The 12283-nt window shown below is 34.5% G+C and overlaps 1 pseudogene; it reads left to right on the top strand.

The window, feature by feature from the left end:
• Window positions 1–7013: 7013 nt before the first annotated feature.
• Window positions 7014–8125, top strand: LOC103200982 (annotated as a pseudogene).
• The last annotated feature ends 4158 nt before the right edge of the window (window positions 8126–12283 follow it).

Genomic DNA, 12283 nt, shown 5'->3' with positions numbered 1-12283 from the left:
AATGAGTTCTAAATCCTGAAGACTTTGGGATGGAGTATCAGATCAAGTTAATAGGAAAATAAGAATGATGGATTAAAGACTTTATAATACCTTTTAATTTCTTAAGAAAAATATTATGACTTCTTATAAATTGTAATAAATTTTATAGAAATCTAGCCATAATAAAATTTTAACAAATAGATAGGTTATCCACTAGTACTGCATTTTCTTTATTTCTTGGTTGACTTCAACACAGGATAAATTGTTGAATGTAGGCATTTCCATTTGTCCAAAAATTGGATCAAAGAAACTGCACTGTAAGACAAATGTGGTGTTGGTTCATCTGTTTCGAATAACGTTGAGCTTCATTGGTAGAAATCATTGAATGAGTACAAAAGCTGGAAAGAAGTGAAATATAAGTGCTGATTAGGCAGAGTAAAATGAATAGGGTTGTGATGTACAAAACAGCAAAATGTGAAAACTGTTTAAATATCATTCTACCTTAGTGTTGGTCAACGGACTGAAGAAATTGTAAATATCTATTCAAACATTATGCTTGCTGAGTTAAAATTGAAGAACACACAGCCAAAACTTAGGTAAAGGTTTCCTTTCTATGTTGTATATTAATCTATTTACAAGAGAAACAAACAAGAGATAAAGAGAAAGACAGAGACACACAGGAACATAAATATATGGTAACTTTTAGTGCATAATATACCATAGATATATTAAACTTTTAAAACTTGGGTTTGAAAAGATTGTTAATAGCTAAAATTGCTTCTTGTTATACAGATCTATAATTAAGAGTTGTGGGCTGCCTGCAATTTTAGATAAATTTTATAAATGTGAGAAGGATTGGCCTGTGATCCTTGTGATGCTTATCAGAACAGTCTGTGAGATTCTTTCCAGTCATGCACTTCCATCCACCATATTCTGTGTCCTCCTTTCTATATTAATCACTGAAAATCACTGTTTCATGCACCATATTTTTTTTTGAGATTATATATTTTATGCTTTGTATATATTGTGTCAACAACAATATAAAACCTTAATTATTGGGTCCTGGGAGAATAAAAATCTACCTTTCTCAATAATTACTAAAGCTTTCAAAATATTATCATTTATGTTTAGCCATAATATAGTTTCATTTATTATCTGACATTTAAAAGAAATTCTCTTTAACAAAATAATTGGTCACAAGCAAAGAATATTTATTTATTTATTTATTGTAAATTTAAAGTTATTGTTCAGTCCACTGATTTATTCCAGTAACTCAACTATGGAGATGTTAATGAAGGTAAGACAGAAATTGATGGATCTCAAAAATTAATGTAAAAATGCCTGAGGGACCTGAATGAGGGGAAATGATATATTATTTAGAAGAAAGCTAAGTATCACTGAAAAATGAGATCAATGAGGGAAATCATCTTAGTTTTGTTTTACCTTCTTCCCATAATTTTCTTAAGCTATTCCTGACTTTATTACCTAAAAGGTGAAGAAAGATCAATTATGTGGCAGCAAAGAGCCAAGTAAATTTCCATGTGGTACCCCAGAGAGGATATGATGAGAGTAGGTAACTTGTTTAGATAAGAGAATCACTCCAAGTATTTCTTTTCTCACCTCTCATGCTGAGAGAGGAGCTCTGGTAGCATAGTGCCCAAAGCACTTGACTGCTAACCAGAAGGCTGGAGGTTCAAACTCACAAGCCACTCCTTGGAAGGAAGGTTGGGAAATCTACTTCCGTAGTGATACCTCCTCAGAAACCCAAGGAGGGGTGGCTATGAGTCTGGGCGACTCGAAGGCACATAACAACAACAACATGCTGAGAGAGGGGCAGGTGATTAGAATCAAAGTAGAAGTGAGTGACATAATAGAAGTTTCTAGGATCTCTGAAAATAGCCCTCTATTTTTTATACTTTCCTTTCCCTCCTTTCCGTCTCTTTATTTCTTTTGCTTTTTTTTTTTTAAATACATTTTCTCAAATTTATTTTAAACTATTCTATTAATATTCTATTATTCTATTATTTAATATTATAAACTATTCTATTTTCTTTGTTTTGCTTTTATCATATTAATTTTCAAAACTTCTATTTGATACCTGGAATCTTCTCTTTCAAAACATAGTGTTCTTCTTTCATCAATTTAATGTTTTCTATTTAGTCTCTGAGTATGTTTGTAATAGATTTTTCTTAAATATTTTTTCTCACTGCCTATCCAATGAATCTGGTTCTATTTATTTTTATTTATTTATTTTTTTCATCTCTCATGCTTGTTAGATAATTCTTTAATGTAGGGACTCAGAATGTACAATGGAAACTCTGAGCACTATGATGGCTTAATTGTGGGGTGATCTAACTGATATAGAGAACTTTGGTGTCAATTTCTCTTTTTCTTGCTGTTAATTCTCAAATAATCCAGAGATGTCTCTTTGCTCTTTGGCTAGAGGTTGAAAGTCTTGCTACGAGCATGATAGGATTTTACTTGGGAATACTTCAGTCTGCATTACAGTGAACTCTACATTTCTGATTCGCTACGAGTCAAATCGACTTGATAGCAGTGAGTTTGTTTTTGCTTGTTTGTTCATTTTTTGAGCAAAAATGCTAAAAAAATATATCACAAGCAAAGGGACCCAAGTAAATGCCTGGTTCATGTAGCCTGGGGACTCTCTGTTTGATCATCTGTATAGAATAGGTTTTCAGTCTTTTTAGGTTTGTCTACAGCACTGTCATCCCACAGCATGGAGTGAAAAAGGAGATAGACACAGAGATCAAATGGATTTTTAAACAAATTTAAGACAGTTCTCATTAGTTTAGGCCATCTTTCACCCCTAACTCCAAATACACCTGATGTTAGAAAAAAATTCCAAGCATTATGGAGTTTAAAGCTTATAAAGTTTAGAGAGCATTATGTAAGAAAAAGAATGCAGCTTAGGTAGTAAAGGAAACATTTATATAGAGTGAAAAATACCCCAACAAATGAAAAGATTTAAATAGTACGAGCAATGGTAGTGTAATGGTTAAGTCATGTGGCTGCTAAAGAAAAGGTCAGTGAAAGATAGGCCATCTGCTTCTGTAAGGATTTACAGCCTTGGAAACCCAATGAGGGCCACTATGAGTCAGAACTGACTTGACAGCAGAGAGGATTTTTTTTTTCATTTTTTTGGTTTGAGCAAAAATGCTTAAAATTATCACAAGCAAAGGTATCCAAGTAAATGAGAAATTCTGAAGAATCTATCTCATTTCTGGTTAAACTACTTGGCTAAATACTGTAAGTTGTTGAGTATTTTGAGGATTCTGCATTTTAAAAGATTTGACTATCAGTTTTCCCACTGACAGTTTAAAATTTGGATTTACATATATATTTTAATTTTAATGCAATTTCAGAAGGAACAACAACAGAAAAGATGGATGTTTAATCCAGTATTTTTCTCCAGGAGGACCCCATTTTAATTTTCTAAGTCAATAACAGTTTTCTGTTAATTAGAGATGAACAATTACTTAACTTATAAATTGCCCCTGAGAATTTAATGTAAGACTGTATTGTAGGTCTTGATTAAAGGTATCAGATGAGTAGAAAAATAAGACTTATACAGATTGTAAAGTATACACTAAAATGTCATAATTTTCAGAAGATATACACATTTACATAGGAAAGGAACGGGGATGAAAATGATAAGAAGACTTGGGCATAAGATTCAATCTAGAAGTACTATTAAATAATAATAATAAACCACTGCCCTCAAGTCGATTCTGACTCATATATATCTACAAAAAAAAAAAAAAAGAAAGAAAAAAGAAATTCACTGTCATCAAGTTGATTCCATTTCCCACCAGGTTTCCAAAACAGTAAATTAAATATTTATGAAAGTAGTTCAGCCAGTATTGCTTCTGCAGAGTGGCTGGTGGGTTTGAATCACAACCCTTCTGGTTAGCAGTCAGATGCCTTAGGCACTGTGCTATCAGAGCTCATTGAATAATACATTGCAATAACAATAGCATTGTTAAATTTCTTTACATTCTACTAAAAATGTTATAGCATAATTGCAAAAAGGAATTCCTTTAGACAAGCGATGAACTTTCCTGCCTAGCATCTTTAGGCTTTGGGACAAACCACCGATCCCTAATAAACAGAGGGCTAAAACAATGCAAATCTAGGCAGGGACCAAAAGTCTAATTATTCCCTCACCAATAATCCGGTGGGATAATACATATTGTGTTCCATGCCATGAGTCATCTAACCTCTGGAAAAGAGATTAGCTAATTCCTCACCTACAGTGCATCATGGGGCATGCACAGAAGTGTTTCCATTCTGCTTGGACAAGTTTTTATCCAGGGGAACTGCTTATCATGGAACTATCCTGGTCTCTGGTCTATGGTATCAAGTGAAGCCAAGTATAGAAGAGTTTTCATTATCCATCCAGATAGTTTTTCAGTTGACAGACCACTGATCAAAGAATTATTTCTTTTTGTCTTCTGTCTGTTGTTTTTGAGTAATTAAAATGACTTTCATTTGCCAAAACTTTGGGAGTGTCTGTGTGTACAGCTCAAGTATACTGAATAAATATAACCACTCATGGAGTAGTTAATGCCATTGGGTGGAATCCTTATACCAGCAGTGTTACTGCGCTTGGATATTTGAAGCAATCTATATGTGCAACACAATAACTTTCATAAGATCGACATTATAAAAATAACATATATAGCATGTATAACATAAAGAACGACAAATTACTTTCTTATAAAATTAGTTGTTAAGAAAAATATTAAACATGAAAATTAAAGGACAAAAAAATCCAGTAAATAATTAGGAGTTTTCACGTCTATCCTACATAGTAGAGAATTTTCTTATAAATAATTAAAATTCAGAAATTATAAAAGAAAGATTGTTGTTACATAACATTGAGTTGATTATGACTCTTAACAATCCTATATTATAGAGTACAACTGTCCCATAAAGTTCCCTAGGCTATGAAACAAAATATGTATGAACTGTTGAGTGGAAAATAAATCTGCTCTGTAAAATTTCACCTAAATCAAAATAAAAAGTTAAAGGAACAAAAAATAGTTTCTGGGAGTTCAAATCAGCCTATAGGGTTGCTATGAGTCAGAATCAACTCAACAGCACAGAAGAATCTCAATTTGTTAAAAAAAAAAAAAAAAAAAGGAAGTTCTGAAAGTTTGGTGGGATAGCAAAAGTTTCTCAAGGAAATGACAAACTAAGACCTACTCATGATGAGCAGGGAATGTCCTGGTGATAAGAGAAGGAGAGTCCTCAGCATAGGCAATAGCTTGGGCAACTGTCCAGAAGCAACTCAGTGAGATCGTGCCAGAATATCATCATAGGTCCTGCTTAGCTGCCTTACCTAAAATAGAAAAAATAACATAATTTATTAATAATTTGTTCTATCAGTAAATATTCAGTGAGCATCTACTATGTGCTGCCCACTCTATCATAATATTTGGAGCTTACACAGGTAAATAAAACATGGTCTCTATTATTAAGCAAGCAGATCAGTGGCAGTTAAGAGTAGAATATTTATTTTCAATGTAGGAGACCCAGGTTTGATTCCTCCCAATGTTCATGATGCAAAGTCACCACCCATCTATCAGTGGAGGCTTATGTGTTGCTCTGATGCTGAGTAAGTGTCACCAGAGCTTCCAGAATAAGGTGGACTAAAAAGAAAGCCTTGAAGATTGACTTCTGAGAAACTACCAGTGAAAACATTATAGATCAAAATGATTTAATTTTGTGGTACATGGAGTCACCACGAGTCAGGGGCCAACTTAAAAGCAGCTTATAACAGCAACCCTCAAACAGTAGCTACTCTTGCCAAAGAAGGCAATCTTACATAAATCAGTGCTATTAGGATTTCAGCCACTAATCATCAGGCATGAATAGGGCACTGCGTGGTCACTAAGAGATAAACAGTTATAATTCTGAAGGAAGAAGATAAGAAAGTGGTGGGTGAGATGATCAAGAAGTAGAGAAAAGAAGATGAGGAGAAGAGAGAAGTCTAACAAAACAGTTTCCTAGGTTGTAATCTTTGGGAGCTCTGGTAGCGTAGTGCCTAAGGCATTTGACTGTTAACCAGAAGGCTGGCCGTTCAAATCCACCAGCCACTCCTCTGAAGGAAGATGGGGCAATCTACTTCCGCAGTGATAATGCCTTGGAAACCCAAGGAGGGATCACTATGAGTCGGATCCACACATAACAACAACAACAGGTTGTAATCTTTATCCTCCGAAGGAAGATGGGGCAATCTACGGGCAATCTACTTTCGCAGTGATAATGCCTTGGAAACCCAAGGAGGGATCACTATGAGTCGGATCCAGACAAAACGACAACAACAGGTTGTAATCTTTATTGCAGCAGATAGCTAGGTCTTTTCTCTTGCAGAGCAGCTGGTAAGTTTGAAATGACAACTTTTAGACTAGCAACTGAGTACTTAACCATTGCACCACACACCAGGGTTCCAGCAAAAGAAAGGATAAGAGGGAATATATATCTGTATAAATTTAAACTTATTTTAAACTATTTTTTTTAATTGTGATTTGAGTGAAAATTTACAGAGCCAATTTACTTTCCATGCAGAAGTTCACATGCACTCTGTCTCATGACATTGACCACAATTTACCACAATGTAACAGCTCCCCTCCCACTTCCTCACGATAGTTACCTCTTCCCTGTGTCCATCCCTCCATGCACTCCTGCCCCCTGAGCTGTCTGCATAAGCAGCCCTTCTTTCTCCCATGATAGTTCTCTCCAAGGAGTCTATCTACCTCAGGCAAATGTTCTTGTATGGCTACATAAAGAAATCAGGATATAATGACACAACAGGATATTGTAATACAGATGATAAAGGACTAATTTCTGTCCAACACAAACAATTCTCAAATATTTGCAAGAAAAAAGCAAATGATCCCATAGTAAAATAGGGAATTTACAGAAGAGCAAATCTAAATTGATCACAGACATTTAATTTAAAATTCTACTTTCATAGTGATACCACCTCGGAAACCCAAGGAGGGGGCGCTATGAATCGGATTAGACTAGAAGGCAGTCAGTGAGTGAGTAATCTCATCATACTGTGCTTACACCCAGTCTTGCTGGGGGGGCCCATTCCATAGAGTTGCTGGGTTGGCAGTTCTGTGGTGAGCCATGGATGCCAGTCTTTGCTCTGCAGGGTGGGGTTTGTTAAATTGTTAAGAGGAAAACTTGCTTCAAGGAATACCTATTGACATTTAGAAGAAGACAAGAGGATACAACTGATTATTATGCTCAGAAACACTTGATAATCCAGGATGAAAACAAGTACTACATACCCAAATAGAGGATGATATTCTGTGTAACCAAGAGAGGTATCATTTGCCAGATTACTTGAGCCTATATAGAAGGGGTACGATAGTCTATGCAGCTTTATACCCATGAACTCCCAAAGTATGATGTGAAAATTGGCTTGACAATTAATGCTGTGCTACATTGTATTGGCAGCTCAGGTGGCCTAGTGCCTAAGGCATGTGACTGCTAACTGGAAGGCTGGTGGTTAAAACCCACCATCCACTCCTCGGAAGGAAGGTTGGGCTGTCGGCCCATATACTTCTCAATAGGTTTGGCCTGGACAAGATCTATGAAAACCAAGTGTATGTAACTGGAGAGATATACAATGTGGAAAGCACTGATAGTCAACCTGATGCCTTTATTTGCTATTTGTGTGCAAGCCTTGTGAGAGCTACTCCCTGGAAATAAACTTTCTGAGTCTAGAAAGGGAACTGTGAATGGAGGCTTATCTATCCCTCATGGTAGGAAGTGATTCTCTAGTTATGATTCAGAAAGCAAGGGACTCAATTCAGAAATACATCCAAAACACATGTGGCAGAATGTGGCTGATTATATGGTTACCTAATGGAAGAAGAGGAGGACAATTACAAGACAAAATTCCCTCAATACATAAAGAATAGCATAACTCCAGCCATAATGGAGGAGGTGTGTAAGAAAGCACATGCTGCTATATGACAGAATCCAATTTATGAGAAGAAGCCTAAGAAATACATTAAGAAGAAAGGTGAAGTCATCCCCAAGTGCCTCTCGCCCAGAAAAAAGATTAGGTACCTCAGGATAAGGCCAGCTTCTCAGAGCTCAGGATTGAGCTGTTGAGCTAATCCAAACCACAATTTTCTATGAAAAAATTTCAGACAAAACTTATTGAATAAGCAGCTTAAAAATAAATAAATAAATCCTACCTCATTTACATATTAATAGAAAACTCTCATTCAAAACCTTGAAAATTAAGTAACACAAAATATTTTTTAATATCTAGAAAATTATGAGGGTAAAAATACTCCATAACATACAACAATCAGGGTACTATCAAAACAAATCTGAAAAGAAAGTTTAAATATTTATGAAGTAATTAATTAATTAAGAATTCATAAAGATTCAAGTAAAAGAAAATCATCACTAACTTCAGGAAAGAGTTCAGAAAATGGTAGACATTAATAAATTAGAAAACAAAAATCTTTAAAATCATAATGCTCAAAACATCCTCATTCTTATTATAATGAAGAAGAAACTTAAAAAGAAAGCAAAACTTAGGAATAAAATTAACAAGAAATAGTCACAATTTATATGAAAAAAATCATGGAGGAGAAAAACTAAAAGATTTACATGGGAATACATACAATGTTATTTAGAAAATAAATCAATATATTAGTATTTATAAACTTTTAACTGTAATGTAATATCAAAATATAGTTAGTGTTCTTTTTATAAGCATGGACCAACTGATTCTATATTCCATATAAACTTTTACACTTATAAGGATTTCCAAGGATGTTCTGAAACAAAATTTATTAGTGTATGTCTTTGTCTTGAGGTGGTACTACCCTAGCCTTTCAGACTTTAAAATACATTATTTAGTCTTTGGAATTAAGATCACTGGAATTGCCAGATGAATTGAGAAAGAGATCAATGGTACAAAATAGGCACACCAGAATCCATCGATGCATCTATCTATCTGTCAGATTTAATGTATCATAATTACAGTGTTTCAAATCAAAATCATGTTGGGACAACTAGTTAACCATCTAGAAAAAAATAAAATGAAATTGAACACCTATTGGTTACAGCAAAGTAAATTCCATAAGGAACAAAAATTATAATAGGAAAAAAAGAATATATTTTACTACTAGAAGTAACCATCAGCACAGTTTTTAAAGTAAACTGGTGGAATCATCTTTTCAAACAAATACAGTATCTGGAAGCAGTAAAGAAAAAGATTGAAGATAAATTTAATGCTTACATTCAGCAGGCAGTTAATTCATAAGCCATGTCAAAAAATAAATTTGAAAAATATTTGCAACACAGAAGATTAGCCAAAGTCTAACTTTTTTTTTTACTATAAAAGAGTATTTATAAATCAGTAAGAAAATGACAAAAGTTACCAAAATACAAGAGAAAAACAGGCACTGCATGAAGAGGCTGTTCGCTGTAATAAACAAAAACAAAGATAAATGACTTTTAAATATATGAAAACATTCTCAATCTTGTGCATAATTAAATGCAAATTAAGCAAATAATGAGATGCTATTTTTCATTTTCCACATTGGCACAGATCAAAAACTGTGATAATATCTTGTAGGTAAGGGTATGAAGGAATCAAACATTTTGTTCATCTTCTGTAAGAGTGGAAATGGGTGATGATTCTTGGAAAGGAATGAAAGAATACTTAAGACAGTTAAAACACACAGACCTATTGACCTGGATATTCCATATCTAAGGAAGGTAATTTCAGACATGTGTATGTAAACATGTGGGTACATAAATATATATTACTATATTGTCTGTGATGATAAAAAACTGGAAATAAACTCAATATCCATCAACAGGAGACTGGCTTAACAATTATGGGCACATATTAAAATAATATACAGTTATTCAAAATAAAGTGGTGACAGAGTTTTATATACTGAAAAAGAAAATATTTTCAAGATATATATATATTTTGATATACATCCCTGTATAGGCTATGTTTCTCTGAGTATACAATTAGGATATATTTGTATCCAATACCTAATGCATTGCTGTTGAGTTGATCTTCACTCATAGTGAATAGAATAGAGTAGAACTGTCACATGGGGTTTCCAAGGCTGTAATCTTTATGGAAACAGACTGCCTCATCTTTCTCCCATGAAGTGGCTGGCAGTTTCAAAGTCCATACTATTCTATTAAAAGCTAAATACTTTAACCATGGCACTACTAGGATTTTACATAAATAAACCAACCTACCTAGCAGGATACACACACATAGAAACACTCACACACACACTTACATGAAGGGGCATTGGTGATTTCAATGGTAGAATTCTCTTCTATGCAGGTATCCAACTTCAATTTCAAGCCCATGAATTTCATGTTCAGCTACTATTCATCTGTCACTGGAGACTTGAGAGCTGCTTTGATGTGGCACAGATTTTAGTGGAGTTTCCAAAGTAATGACAGAGTAGGAAAAAAGGTCTAGAAATCTATTTCTGAAAATCAGCAAATGAAAACTGTGACTCACAATGATCTGACCCACAACTGAACATAGAGAACTATATGTATATATACATGTATACACACACATACACACACACATGCACTTATATTACTCACATAAACATTGCATATTTCCAATAAGATGCATAATCAATTGATGAATGTCAGTTTTTGGATTTGAGAATGGGATATAGAGAGTTCCTCGAGGTGGTGGGAGGAAAGTGACCTAAAATAGTGTTCTATTTTGTACTCTTTGGTATGTTGTATCATAATTTTGCCATATTTACTAAATGCTTCATTGTTTTCTTTTTTCAATAAAGAAATACAATATTTAGATAGGTATAGTGAACAATTTTGAGTAGAAATTTAAACATGGAAAACAGCCAGCCTGTAATTTATGAACAAATCTCACTGTCTTTTCTGGCTTGAATATTAAACCTTTCTCCATAACTTTTATAGGAGTGTTTTTAAACCTTTTGTTCTTCTGTGGAAAGACAGTGTTTCAGGATAAAGAGATTGTGGGCTTTGAAGTGCAACACTCAGCATAGAAATTGCAGTTTAGTAGAAATTTGCAATCTTAGAAGATAATATTCAAATCTCATACTCACTACATCTTGATGCAGGTTTAGTGTTGTTTTTTTTTTTTTTTTTTTGTTTAGTGTTTTTTTTTTTTAGTGTATAAACCAAAGGGGGAAAATAAAACAAACTCACTGCTATCAAGTTGAATGTGACTCATAGCAACCCCTCCTTGTTTTTCCGAGGTGATATCACTAGGGAAATAGATTGCCCCACCTTTCTTTCCAGGAGTGGCTGGTGGGTTTGAATTGCCAGCCTTCTGGTTAGCAGTCAAATGCCTTAGACACTATGCCACCAGAGTTTCCTTTAAATGTATACCTGAAGTGAAATCAATTAACTTGTGTAGAGCTTTTAGTACCCTATGAAATCCCAAACAATTATTCATGGTTCTTAGGAATCAAAAACCTTAAATTCATATCAACATCTCATTGGTTTACAGTTCACATTTTTCTGTAGTTTTTTTTTCCTTCCACTGTGATGTTAATAGTACAAGTAGTGAAGTCTTGTTCCTGGAGGAAATACTTGAATCAACTTCCCTAAACCATTGGTCAGCTACTCGAGTCCTTTATTAATTGTATTCTTCCATGGACAAAGGAAAAAAGAAGAAAATGAACAAAACAAAATAAAGAAACAAAAACAAATTTAAATAGGCCAATGTTTGTCAACAGAACTTCCTCATTAACTTTTATACCAAAAGTTTGAAAGATTTTTCTCTGTATGAGAAACTCTCTTCATTAGCTATTTATCATTTTAAACAATAATCCGTGTTTTTTAACTTTACTGTTATGTGCCCTTGAGTCTGCCCCAACACGTATTGACCCCTCCCTGGGTTTCTGAGGCTGTATCACTATGGAAATACATTGCCCAACTTTCCTTCTGAGGAGTGGCTGGTGGGTTTGAACCGCCAGCCTTCTGGTTATCAGTCAAGTGCTTAGGCACTATGCTACCAGAGCAATGCTTAAATTTTCCCATTACCCACTGTTGCTTTTGTGTCACTGTTTTAGAAATTGGGCTCTCAACATATGTTGTTGTTGTTAAGTGCCGTCTAGTTATTTCCAACTCATAGCAACCCCATGCACAGCAGAATGGAACACTGTCCGATCCTGCGCCAGCCCCACAATCCCTGCTATACTTGAGCCCATCATTGCAGCCACCATGTCAATCCATCTCCTTGAAGGCCTCCCTCTCTTTCGTC

The sequence above is a fragment of the Orycteropus afer genome, unplaced genomic scaffold (genome assembly GCF_000298275.1).
Source record: "Orycteropus afer afer isolate SDZICR_OR568_19922 unplaced genomic scaffold, OryAfe1.0 scaffold00138, whole genome shotgun sequence".
NCBI classification, from domain to species: domain Eukaryota; kingdom Metazoa; phylum Chordata; class Mammalia; order Tubulidentata; family Orycteropodidae; genus Orycteropus; species Orycteropus afer.
This window is presented reverse-complemented; position numbering and strand designations above follow the sequence as displayed.